Consider the following 13,169-nt stretch of genomic DNA (forward strand, 5'->3'; position numbering starts at 1 on the left):
TTTGCTTTATTTATTTTTTAGTTGTTTTTTTGTGTATTTCGAGTTTCTTTGTGAATATTTTTGCTTTAGGTACAAAAAATTACAAACTTTCTATTAGTGCCCGTAGTTTTCAAATTTGAATAGTTTAAATTTGAATTATTTGAAATTATTGTGAATCACTAGTTTGTGAATAACTTAACTTTAAAAATCAGTAAAGGCATGAAAGAATTTGTTTGCACATAAAATTTCTTCGCGTTTCAAATGCCAAAACACATAATTAACTACCCTAACTATTAGAGAGATTCCCTTTTGGGTGTGAAACACAGAAGAAAGTAATGATAGCTAATGAAGCCTATCACATCCCAGATCTTTGGGTGTGAAACTTTTTCTTCGCGTGTGTCCATTTGCACCGTAACCATGGAAAATCTTCATCATTTAACGGGATGCTCGGGTCAATATTCACTGTGAATGGAGCAATTTCATCAAACTTTTCATAGTCTTCTGACTTGTCTGTCTTGTCATCCACTCCCACGATGTTTCTCTTCCTAGAAAGAACTATGTGTCACTTTGGCTCATCGTACGATGCATTCGCTTCCTTATCTTTTCTTTTTCTTGGCTTGGTAGACATGTCCTTCACATAGAAAATATGTGCCACTTCATTGAATAGGACGAATGGTTCGTCTGCATATGCAAGATTGTTGATATCCACTGTTGTCATTCCGTACTGCGGGTCTTCCGTTACCCCGCCTCGTGTCATATTGACGCATTTGCACCGAAACAAAGGGACCTTCAAACCACGTCGATAGTCAATTTCCCATATGTCCTGTATATAACCATAATATGTTTCCTTTCCTGTCTTGGTTTCTGCATCAAAGCGGACACCACTGTTTTGGTTGGTGCTCTTCTTATCTTGGGCGATCATGTAAATTGTATTACCATTTATCTGGTACCCTTTGAAAGTTATTATATTCGAAGATGGTAACTGGGACAACAAGTACAGGTCATCTTCAATAGAGGTGTCATGCATGGTACGTGCTTGCAACCAGCTGGCGAAACTCCTGGTTTGTTCGCGTGTAATCCAGTCATCAGACCGCTCCGCGTGTTTGGAGCATACCAAATTCTTGTGTTCATCCATATACGGAGCCACCAAGGCGGAATTCTGTAGAACTGTGTAGTGTGCTTCAGTGAGAGAATGTCCGTCCATACATATTATTTGTTCCCCTCCTAGCATGCCTTTTCCATCCAGTCTGCCCTTATGCCGCGATTCAGGAACACCAATCGGCTTAAGGTCAGGAATAAAGTCAATACAAAACTCAATGACCTCCTCATTTTGACGGCCCTTGGAGATGCTTCCTTCTGGCCTAGCACAGTTATGAACATATTTCTTTAAGACTCCCATGAACCTCTCAAAGGGTAACATATTGTGTAGAAATATAGGACCCAAAATGTTAATCTCTTCGCATAGGTGGACTAGGACGTGCGTCATGATGTTGAAGAAGGATGGTGGGAACACCAACTCGAAACTGACAAGACATTGCACCAAATCATTCTGTAACCTTGGTATGATTTCTGGATCGATTACCTTCTGAGAGATTGCATTGAGAAATGCACATAGCTTCACAATGACTAATCGAACATTTTCCGGTAGAAGCCCCCTCAATGCAACCGGAGGCAGTTGCGTCATAATCACGTGGCAGTCATGAGACTTTAGGTTCTGGAACTTTTTCTCTGCCATGTTTATTATTCCCTTTATACTCGACGAGAAGCCAGACGGTACCTTAATACTGAGCAGGCATTCAAAGAAGATTTCCTTCTCTTCTTTGGTAAGAGCGTAGCTTGCATGACCCTGATGTATGCCGTCTTTTCCGTGCATACGTTGGTGGTCCTCCCGTGCCTTAGGTGTATCTTTTGTCTTCCCATACACGCCCAAGAAGCCAAGCAGGGTCCCATAAAGATTCTTCGTCACGTGCATCACATCGATTGTGGAGCGGACCTCTAGGCGTTTCCAATAGGGCAGGTCCCAAAATATAGATTTCTTCTTCCACATGGGTGCGTGTCCGTCAGCGTCATTCGGAACAGGTTGTCCACCAGGACCCTTTCCAAAGACCACCTTCAAATCCTTGACCATATCATGTACATCAGCACCAGTACGGTGGCCAGGCTTCGTTCGGTGATCCGCCTCACCTTTGAAATGCTTGCCTTTCTTTCTTACGGGATGCCTGCTCGGAAGAAATCGACGATGTCCCAGGTACACATTCTTCTTACAATTAGCCAAATATATACTGTCGGTATCGTCCAAACAGTGCGTGCATGCGCGGTATCCCTTGTTTGTCTGTCCTGAAAGGTTACTGAGAGCAGGCCAATCATTGATGGTCACGAACAGCAATGCCTTTAGGTCAAATTCTTCCCCCATGTGCTCATCCCACACACGTAGACCTGTTCCATTCCACAGTTGTAAGAGTTCTTCAACTAATGGCCTTAGGTACACATCAATGCCGTTGCCGGGTTGCTTAGGGCCTTGGATGAGCACTGGCATCATAATGAACTTCCGCTTCATGCACAACCAAGGAGGAAGGTTCTACAAACATAGAGTAACAGGCCAGGTGCTATGGTTGCTGCTCTGCTCCCCAAAAGGATTAATGCCATCTGCGCTTAGACCAAACCATACGCTCCTTGCGTCATCTGCAAACTCCTTCCCATACTTTCTTTCGATTTTTCTCCACTACGACCCGTCAGCGGGTACTCTCAACTTTCCGTCTTTCTTACGGTCTTCTCTGTGCCATCGCATCGCCTTGGCATGCTCTTTGTTTTGGAACAAACGTTTCAACCGTGGTTTTATAGGAGCATACCACATCACCTTGGCAAGAATCTTCTTCCTGGGGTTCCGGCCCTCGACATCACCAGGGTCATCGCGGGTGATCTTGTAGCACAATGCACCACATACCGGGCAAGCGTTCAAATCCTCGTACTCACCACGGTAGAGGATGCAATCATTAGGGCATGCATGTATCTTCTGCACCTCTAACCCTAGAGGGCAGACAACCTTCTTTGCTTCGTACGTACTCTCGGGCAATTCGTTGTCCTTTGGAAGCATATCCTTTATCATTACCAGCAACTTTCCAAATCCCTTGTTAGATACACCATTCTCTGCCTTCCATTGCAGCAATTCGAGTGTGGTGCCCAGCTTTTTCTTGTCACCTACGCAATTCGGGTACAACAATTTTTTGTGATCCTCTGACATGCGCTGCAACTTCTTCTTCTCCAAATCACTTGCGCAGTTTCTCTTTGCATCGGCAATGGCCCGACCTAGATCATCAACGGGTTCATCTGATGCCTCTTCTTCAGGTTCTTCCCGCATTGCCGCCCCAGCTTGTTCCCGCATTACCGTCTCAGCTTCTTCCCCCATTGTTGTATCATCGTATTCAGGGAACCCATGGCCAGGATAGCTGTCGTCGTCCTCTTCTTCTTCATTGTCTTCCATCATAACCCCTCTTTCTCCGTGCTTGGTACAAACATTATAGTGGGGCATGAAACCGGACTCAAACAGGTGGACATGAATGGTTCTTGATGTAGAGTAATTGTGACCATTGTTACAGCCAGCACATGGAAAAGGCATAAAACCATCCGCCCGCTTGTTTGCCTCAGCCGCAATCAGAAAAGTATGCACGCCCTCAACGAACTAGGGAGAGCATCGGTCATCATACATCCATTGCCGGCTCATCTTCATTACACAACACCGAATAGACCAAATTAATACAAGTTCATACAACACTTAACTGCAACAAACAAATAACTCTCTAGCTAAAGCATTTAAATGCAACAACAAATGCGATCAAGATCGCAACTAAGGTAACAATGGATCCAACAGCATAATGATACCAAGCCTCACTATCGATGGCATATTTTCTAATCTTTCTAATCTTCAAGCGCATTTTCTCCATCTTGATCTTGTGATCATCGACGACATCGGCGACATGCAACTCCAATTCCATCTTCTCCCCCTCAATTCTTTTCAATTTTTCTTTCAAGTACTCGTTTTCTCTTTCAACTAAATTTAACCTCTCGACAATAGGGTCGGTTGGAATTTCCGGTTCACATACCTCCTAGAAAAAATTTCTATGTCAACTTGATGGGCATAATTTGTCATAAACACGAAATGCAACTAGTTTTAAAAGAGAATATATATACCACATCCGAATCATAACAAGGACGAGGGCCGACGGGGACGGATATCAAAACCATGGCACTATATGTATAACAAACAACGTACGGATAAGATAATTATACGAGTAACTATATATCCAAATCACACAAACATCAATTTTTATATAAAATTTCATGAACAAAGAGGCTCACCACAAGGTGGTGCCGGCGACGGGACGGTGCGGGCGATCGACGGTGGTTACGACGGAGATTTAGAAGGCACTAAGTAAACCACACCTACATATGCAAACTAAGTGTTAGTTTTGACCTGAAATTGCATATAAATCAAATACTAGCACATATATATATTTCCTCCCAAATTACGAAACTCACAAATTAATCACTATATAAAGCATTGCAAGAGTAAATCTAGCAATGAGAGATGAAAGGACAAAGTTGCTAACCTTTGTGATCATTTCAATGGATGGGGGCCTTCAAATCTTGACAAAATTTGGGCAAAGTGTGTGATGAGCTCGAGAGGAAGAGGGGAAGAACAGAGAGGAGAGGGGAAAGGGGAATTACATAGCGAGCTCGGGTGGACGAAGGGTTTATGTAGGACGACCTTTAGTACCGGTTCGTGCCAAGAACCGGTACTAAAGGGGCTGGAGGGGCCCCTGTCTGACAACATCCTGCCACCACTCTCATTAGTACCTGTTCGTGGCACGAACTGGTGCTAAAGGTTCGCCACGAACCGGTACTAATGAAAGCGGCCCGGCTAGCCGTTGGAACCGGCACTAATGTATACATTAGTGCTGGCTCAAATACAAACCGGCACTAATGTGCTTCACGTTTGACCCTTTTTCTACTAGTGTAGCAGTTCCTATTTTTTAACTATTGTATGCCAGATAATTGAATTGGCAATGTCTGCATAAATATGATGTATTGAATTATGTTATGAGAGGGATTTGTTCATTTTCAAAACTAAGGAGGTTGGATGAGCTTAAAGCACCTATTCACCAGTTAACTGAACTTTTGTAATTGTATTTTAAATCCACAAGAGGGCAAAATCATTGTTCTTTCCCAGACCATCTAAATCAGATGGATAAGCTCCAAACTCCCATTGCCATTTTTCACTTTTGTGTTTTAATTTGTACTCGAGTGCCTTTGGACATATGGCACTATGGATAGGTGACATTAGCACAATTGACACGACCAATGGTTGGGGAGGCGGGGTCTTTTCGCTGGGGTGGAGGAGCAGGGGAGGCCCAGGAGGCCAGCGGTGGGGGAGCAGCGACGCCGGCCTGCTAGGATGGAGCAGCGAGGCCCGAGCTCCATGGTTGTGGTCGGTTCATCCTATCACAAGATCCCCTCTTGCTCATCCTTCTCCTCTCCCCATATCTTCCTCTTTTGTTTGTGTTCCTCCGATTTGCAAGGATTGTGGGAAGCAAATATATGTGGGTGGGTTGTTTCTTCTTGTGTGAAAGTCTCTTTCATGCTGGTCTATTGATTCCTTGTTGCTTTGTTCATGACTGACTCTGTTCTTGTCTTTCTTTTCCTTCATAATTTTGCAGGGGGTTGTTTTGGAATAATAATCTTTCGTGGTTACTGGAAGGTAGAAATATGGGAGATAGCACACACGCATTAACATAGTAAATGTTTGAACCATACCGTTACCTAAAACCATTGCTTCACACTGAGCGTTGATGCTGACAAGATGGAAACTATGAAATTGGATTTTTCTTAATTTTCTTATTATAGAGGTATATTTTAATTTGCAACCTCGATGATGTCTATATCCAATATGTATATCTACAAGTAGTGTTTTATGTGTGTATTATGATCCGCCGCCAGAACAAAAATAGTTCAAATTTACTGCTTTCGACCATAACTCATTGAGTGAATTTGTAAGCACCCACAAACTATTCACCAGTTAGAATTTCAAAGAGGGTTTTATATGCCCTATTTTCATTTTGATCAGTCCATGGCATCCTTGCATTAATATTGTATGACATTGTTTATTCATGTTCAGATGTTCTATTCGGTGCTAATGCTACATGTATGTGCTTATTAGGTCAGCATGGTAATTTGTTTGATGCCCATATAGAGATGCTACTTTATTTTATAGTTCATCTTTTCTATCCATTTCTTAATAATCTCAATGATTTTTAATGAAATGGCACCATAATATATCATGTGGTGGTAGGAAATATGGTTACATGGAATTTTGTATCTTCTTAGATAAAGAACTATTATCAAATAAAATCTGCATGTGAATTCCCATATCTCTTGGTTATTTATATATGTGTTGCATATTATTCCTAACCAATTTCTTACTATTACTTAGGGTGTGTTTGTTTGGGCTACAATTTCCACGCCTGCAGCTGAAGGAGCGGCTGTAGCTGGTGATGAAGAGGGGCACTTCGCATTTGCCCACAAGAAGTATAGATCAGTAAAGTACAGAGAGGCTTCAAAGCATGGTAACATTGTTTATGAAAAGAATCCACAAGGGACTGATAACCTTCTTCTTGGAGTTATCTACTATAAGTTTATGACTTGGTGCTAGCTGAAGCTTCTATTTTCTACCAAAACTGCTGTTAACAAAAGAACTCTAGCGGTCCAGGATTTTATCCTAAACCGCTATTATACACACAAGAGAGCATTTTAATAACCAAAGAACTCTAGCCATGCTTTGTGATATACTACGTGTATATGTACGATGTACTAGCAGTTCCTATTTTTTAACTATTGTGTGCCAGATAATTGAATTGGCAATGTCTGCGTAAATATGATGTATTAAATTATGTTATGAGAGGGATTTGTTCATTTCCAAAACTAAGGAGGTTGGATGAGCTTAAAGCACCTATTCACCAGTTAACTGAACTTTTCTAATTGTATTTTAAATCCACAAGAGGGCAAAATCGTTGTTCTTTCCCAGACCATCTAAATCAGATGGATGAGCTCCAAACTCCCATTGCCATTTGTCACTTTTGTGTCTTAATTTTTACTCGAGTGCCTTTGGACATATGGCACTATGGATAGGTGACATTAGCACAATTGATGGTTGCTTCTCCTGTCCTATAGACTACATCTCCTTCCTGTATATATCAATATATCAACAAAACAAGAGATCTCTAATATCATTTTTGTATGGAGTTCACAGATGGTTGAAGATTTTTGCTGCCATGGAATTGTGAGTTTGTGACTATACATTCTTGTCCTATATGTGAAACTGAAGATATATTGTCTCTGTATGTGAATGTAAATATCCAGGTATGCAAGTCAACTTTTATTTACATATTTATCTTTGAAATGCATGCAAACAAGTCACATCTTACAGACAATTGCTCCCTTATAGGTAAATTTGATGATTCCTAAATTAACCAGTCAAAGATCGGTAGACAGTCAAGTGTATTGATAACTGGAGTTTAGAGCTCAAAATCATTTTAACATTTCTACCAACTGTATTTTCTTGTCAGCTTTCAGAGAAGAACAAGTATTGTTAGTCATTCTTTGACATGTATAATACTCCCTCCGTTCCGAATTACTTGTCGCAGGTATGGATGTATCTAGATGTATTTTAGTTCTAGATACATCCATTTCTGCGACGAGTAATTTGGAACGGAGGGAGTACAATTCTGGAGATGTGAATGGTTGTATTCATTTAGTAGAGTATTAGTGGTGATGATTTATTTTCTTCGCTGTCAACTGGTGTATATCCTGATATGTTTAGCCAGTTCTGAAATTAATTTGTAAAGTAGGCTAAACAATTGTACAGTCTCTCAGTGTATTAGTACTCTGTTTTTTGGGCAGCCGGAAGAAATCAGTTTGTCATGACATGCGAAAATCTATTGATTTTATTAGCTAACAAAAATGTTTGTGAAATAGTTAGTTAGGCATCACAGTGAAGCTTGGCAAAGGGACTTCTCGTGAGGCCTACAAGGCTGGAAGCACTGTATGTAAAGTGGTACCCTCTAATGGATACTCATTTGTCAACTAATACACGACCATACTAGAGAAGCACACGTCTCGCACACACGATGACCCTAACAGGTTCTAAATGTGTATGTGGACGATCTTTAAATATGCGGATGATTATGATTTGAATAACTGGATGAGTATTTGGCATAAACAAAGTCATTGTCATTTTAACACAAGAAGCAAGCGGTGTCACATTGTACAAATAGCTATTGTTTGTGTTGAGTAGCAAAATTCATTCATTAGTTATTTGGCATCAAGAAAATCAAACACCAATGCGGTGACACATACGTGTTCCATATAACTATCTGGAAAGTAGTAAATCCCTTCACCTTGGCAAGGCACTGTGATCAAAAGCCTAGCTCAAGCATGCCATAGCTCCTTGTATAATGCATCGCTAGAACTCCCTGCACAAGGAATTCATTGTGTGAACGAGGCAAACAATTCAAGGGGCCTTTCACCTTAATTTATAGCGGCAAATTTTAACAGTTGATCATGAGTTAATTTAACCAGTATTACTATCTAAACTGGTACTGCATGTAGGGATCAAGGACCCACCACTCGCCTTGGTAGCACCAATTTACAGTGGCCTCGCATACACCACTCCCAGCACAAAGCAGCAAACGCGACTCTGACTATGCGTGACCAACGTGACTACAGCAGGTCCTCAATATGTTTTTGAGTATTACTCTTGGTAATTTTGCAGCAGCGGCGATGTTGTGACCTAGACAAACACAACATCATCGAGGCCCGAGGCCGCCATAGTATTGCATCCCTCGCCATGCAGCAGCCCGATGTCGGTGGCTCCATCGACGCTTCATTAAAGCGTCGCCGTCCTCGACTTGTTGCGCCATTGGCAGCAGCGCTCGCTTCATTGCATCACTGGTGGCGAGCGTCGTCGTCCTCGACTTGCTGCCCTGCCATCCTTGACTTGTTGCGCCGCCCGCAGCAGCACCTGCTCTATTGCAATGCCGCCGGCAGCAACGCCCACTTCATTGCAGCACCGGTGGTGAGCGTCGCCGTCCTCGACTTGCCACACCGCCGGCAGTAGCACCCACTCTTCATGGCAGCTCCAACGGAGCTCCATTGCAGCTCGGGCGCCGTGGTGCCGGGCTCCATTGCAACCCCGGCAGAGCTCCATTGCAGCTCCGGGCGCTGTGGTGCCGGGCTCCATTGTAGTCCCGGCAGACGATGCCCACAGTATCCCGTCGTCAGCCGGCGTCCATACTCTCGCCTCCGCCGTGTCAGGCTCGCAGCAGAGCCACTGAGCTTTGCAGCTGCCTAATCCAGCCATGGGCCACTCCCTCTACCTCACTTTCTCTTGGGATGCGCATGGACGCCATCGATTTGGCTGCATCGCTTGACAGAGGTAGCAGATCGGGGAGGTAGGAGGGGCTTGGGGGATACAACAGATCAGGGAGAGAGGAACAGAGGAAGGGAGGAGGGGCTTGGAGGAATATGTGGCTGTGTGTCTCTCGGCTGGAGATAAGAGAAAGGGAGGGCGGTGTGAGGACCCCACAGAAGCATGTGGCACACTAACAAGGCGGTTGGTGGAGAATAAGAAATCATGCAGCTCCTATATTTATGCAGCAACAACAGATTATTCATTTCCTGATACACTTGCAATTTCATAGTAATAGCCTGTGAAATTATGTCCAGTAATAACTCGGTCTCACTATATTCAAATGGATGCATAACTGTTAAACATGCCAGCTGAAATCACATGCAGATAGGTCAGGTTAATGATTCTACTACTTTTTTCCAGATGTCAGCAGTTAAACAAGAGGAGGCAGACACAACCAGCGATATCGGCGGCGGCCAAATTACCAAGAGTAATACTCAAAAACATATTTATGATTACCATTGACAAGTTTCAAATCATAGACATCATTTTATCTTAGCATGATCTTATTTATTCATTACAGACGAACCGCTATGTCGCAAGCACAATAAACCATTTGAGTATATTCATCACCCACGCAAAGCAAGCTCAATGCAAAAATTCAAAGGAAAGAAAATCAATCTAAAGCCAGGAAAGTATATTCTCCGCAGTAAGAGCTACATTACTCTTCTCATTCCAACTACTCTCATCACAACTACAAAATGGTATAACTTTGTATAATTTAACATATGTAATCTTGGCATCCACTACCTAGATGAGTTTAGTCCGCACGTTGTGTGGGGGCAACAGAGTTAAGCTCTACAACCATAATGTTCGTAGGCTGCGAAAGCTCATCCATAACACCACCACACCTAATCAGTACTATGTGTGCCACATGATGGAAACATTTGCTACAGATGGCAAAAGGATGGTAATCCTTTGCAATTACTTTGTTCTATTTCATACAATGACATCGTATAAAATGATATACTAACTAACCTTTACTATCATTTTCAGCACTTTAGGGTTTCTGTTTCTAAGGGCTCGCTTTTCTCACACATGGATGCTGACCATGGTGCCAATCATTACTGGAGACGGAACTACCGCTATCACAACCCGCTTTATCAAGGGTGTTGACAAAAGGGCCACCATCACTAGAGGCTAGAGCGACTTCTTCCATCAGGCGCACATGGAGGAACGTCAAGCATATGCTTTCGTCTTGAAATGCACTTCCAAGGGACTGCACCTAATCGTCTACTCAATATAATCAAGTTGCAAGAGCCCCTTATTATATAACTTAGCATTAGTATACATGCCTACCAAGACATCTATGTTTATCATGCTTTTAAATCTGATGTAATCACCTAAGACCATCCTATGTGTTTAATTGTCGGTCATTTGCTGCTTAGACTGTTGCCTGGTGCAGACCAGAGACAACGAAGACTTTCATATAAACTGAACGTCGATGCATCTTTTATTGAAAATGGAACAGATGGAGCAGGTGCAGTGCTACGTAATGCAGTTGGTGAAGCTATTGCAGGAGGTTACTGGCCTCTAGATCGATTTTTGGTGCAGCAACAGCAGAGGCAACAACGCTTCAGAAGGGCAGTACATGATGGAAAAGTTGGGTTGTGTTCCAATAATAGTTGAAATAGATTCTCTAGAACTTGTACAAGCTTTTAATGGGGATCATTCAGGTGTGGAGTCCATACTCGGCTATACTAGTAGATTGTTTTTAGATTGCATCTAGAATTAGGAATATCTCTGTGCAACATTGCAACAGGAAGTGAACATGGTGGCGCACACATTAGCTTGGCATGCTTTTACTTCTAATTCTTTTCTGTTTTGGGAGGGTAATCCCCGTAGCTTTATTGTCCCGGGTGTAATGAAAGATGAATAATTATTCAACTTGAAATAAAGTGCGCCATGATGACATTCCCTCAAAAAAAATCTGAGCCAATTCACGTCAAATTGTAGCGCTATACATGGTGATGTTGATCGTTTTTCCCGTAGACTCCTGGCTGGACCGGGGGCGGCTATACCTCCCTCGCAGTGAGAGCACTCGCTTCCAGCAGCGCCTTATTAGGCTGGCCCGGCGTGGGGAGAAACGCTGGTTTTTTCTTTCCTTTTTTATTTATTTTCTTGTTTTATTACTTTTATTTAAATTTCTGAAATGAAACAATATTGTAGTGTCTAAACAAAAAAATCAAAGCGCTTTCAAAAGAAAATGTACGTGCTGTGTCATTTTAAACAATATTAGGCAACTTTAAAATAATATTGGTAGCATTAGGTAAAAATGTTTGTCACATTCAAAACATATTCACACACTTTCAAAAAATGTTTGTGTCATTTTAAGAACTGTTTAAATATTTGCCTAATTCAAAATTATATTTCATACTATTCAGAAAATGTTCACATGTTTTAAAACATATCACATTTAAAAGAATATTTACAAAATATTAAGAAAAGTTTTGTATAGTGTAAGGAAAAGTTTCGTGCCAATCAAAAAATGCACATTCCATTTTAAATAATTATTCACATGTTTCAAAAAAATGTTTCTAAAATTTTGAAAGCAAAAGTATTTAGACATTGTAAAAAAAGGGCTGCTACGTGTCGGCCGGTGGATCTTTTAAAAAGATCCACCGCCTCGCGAGCCGTCGAATCTGACCCAATCTAACGGGTGAACGTATTTCTCCACTTTGCAACAGAGATCTTGTTGTAGAAACATTTATAACATTGGTTGTGTTGCAGATATTTTTTTTGCAACACAGGTCTTGTTGCAGAATTATTTTTGCAATAGTTTTGTTGTAGATTTTTCTTGCAACGGAATTGGTGTTGCAGAATTTCTTTTTGCCATCTTCGCTTTTTTGGAACACATGTATTGCTGCGGAAAGAACTTATGCAACACATGTGATGTTTCAGAAAAAATTACTGAGGATGCTGCAATCCAAATTCTTACCTGCACTGCCCACCATCGACTTCTATAAGTTTTTCGTTAGACCGGCGGCCTCCACTTGAGGCGATGCTTGCACTGTGGATGGCAGCGACGAGTGGAGGTCGTCTTCATCGTCATCCGGTAGCAGCAGGGGTGAGTGTTGATGTATAAATGTATTGCTTAGTCGCTTCCATCAGATTAGTCTTTTGGTTGCATTGGTATGCACTTCTACATGGTATTGGAGCCAAGAGGTCTTGAATTCAATACCTAGCTGGCGCAATTAAATTGCAGCCCACTTTCGGTCCACGTTTAGGCCTGAGGGAGCCACACGTGAGGGGGAGTATTGACATACTCTTCCATCAGATAAGTCTTTTGGTTGCATTGACTAGACCACTCCATGTAGAAGTGCATTCCCTAACCAATGCAACCAAAAAGACCAATCTGACGGAAGAGACTAAGCAATATATTTATATGTCAACACTGCCCCTCATGTGTGCCTCCTTCAGATCTAAACGTGGACCAAAAGTAGGCTGCAATTTAATTGTCTCAGCCAGTCTTGAACTCAAGACCTCTTAGCTCTGATACCATATAAAAATGCATGCTCTAGCAAATGCAACCAAAAAACCAATCTGATGGAAGAGTATGTTAACAACGGACGTTGTTGATAGAGGAGAGGAGGAGCAAAGAGGGATGGGCGGTGGTAGAGACGACCGGAGACAGCGATGACGGCAACGGCGGTGCAGCTGCTACCGCCTC

General features: G+C 42.1%; 1 long non-coding RNA gene and 2 pseudogenes across 1 annotated transcript; all 3 read right to left on the minus strand.

Moving 5' to 3' along the window:
- Positions 1 to 334: 334 nt before the first annotated feature.
- On the minus strand, positions 335 to 3,700 carry LOC147967649 (uncharacterized; annotated as a pseudogene).
- Positions 3,701 to 3,843: 143 nt separating this feature from the next.
- On the minus strand, positions 3,844 to 4,421 carry LOC147967650 (uncharacterized). Its single transcript, XR_015603183.1, has 3 exons — positions 4,336 to 4,421; positions 4,168 to 4,225; positions 3,844 to 4,082 (listed from the first exon to the last, which is right to left on the minus strand). It is a non-coding gene; the product is annotated as an uncharacterized LOC147967650 (long non-coding RNA).
- Positions 4,422 to 8,271: 3,850 nt separating this feature from the next.
- On the minus strand, positions 8,272 to 9,431 carry LOC147967651 (uncharacterized; annotated as a pseudogene).
- Positions 9,432 to 13,169: the final 3,738 nt, after the last annotated feature.

The sequence above is a fragment of the Triticum urartu genome, chromosome 5A (assembly GCF_056163025.1).
Source record: "Triticum urartu cultivar PI428250 chromosome 5A, HENAU_Tu73, whole genome shotgun sequence".
Lineage (NCBI taxonomy): Eukaryota > Viridiplantae > Streptophyta > Magnoliopsida > Poales > Poaceae > Triticum > Triticum urartu.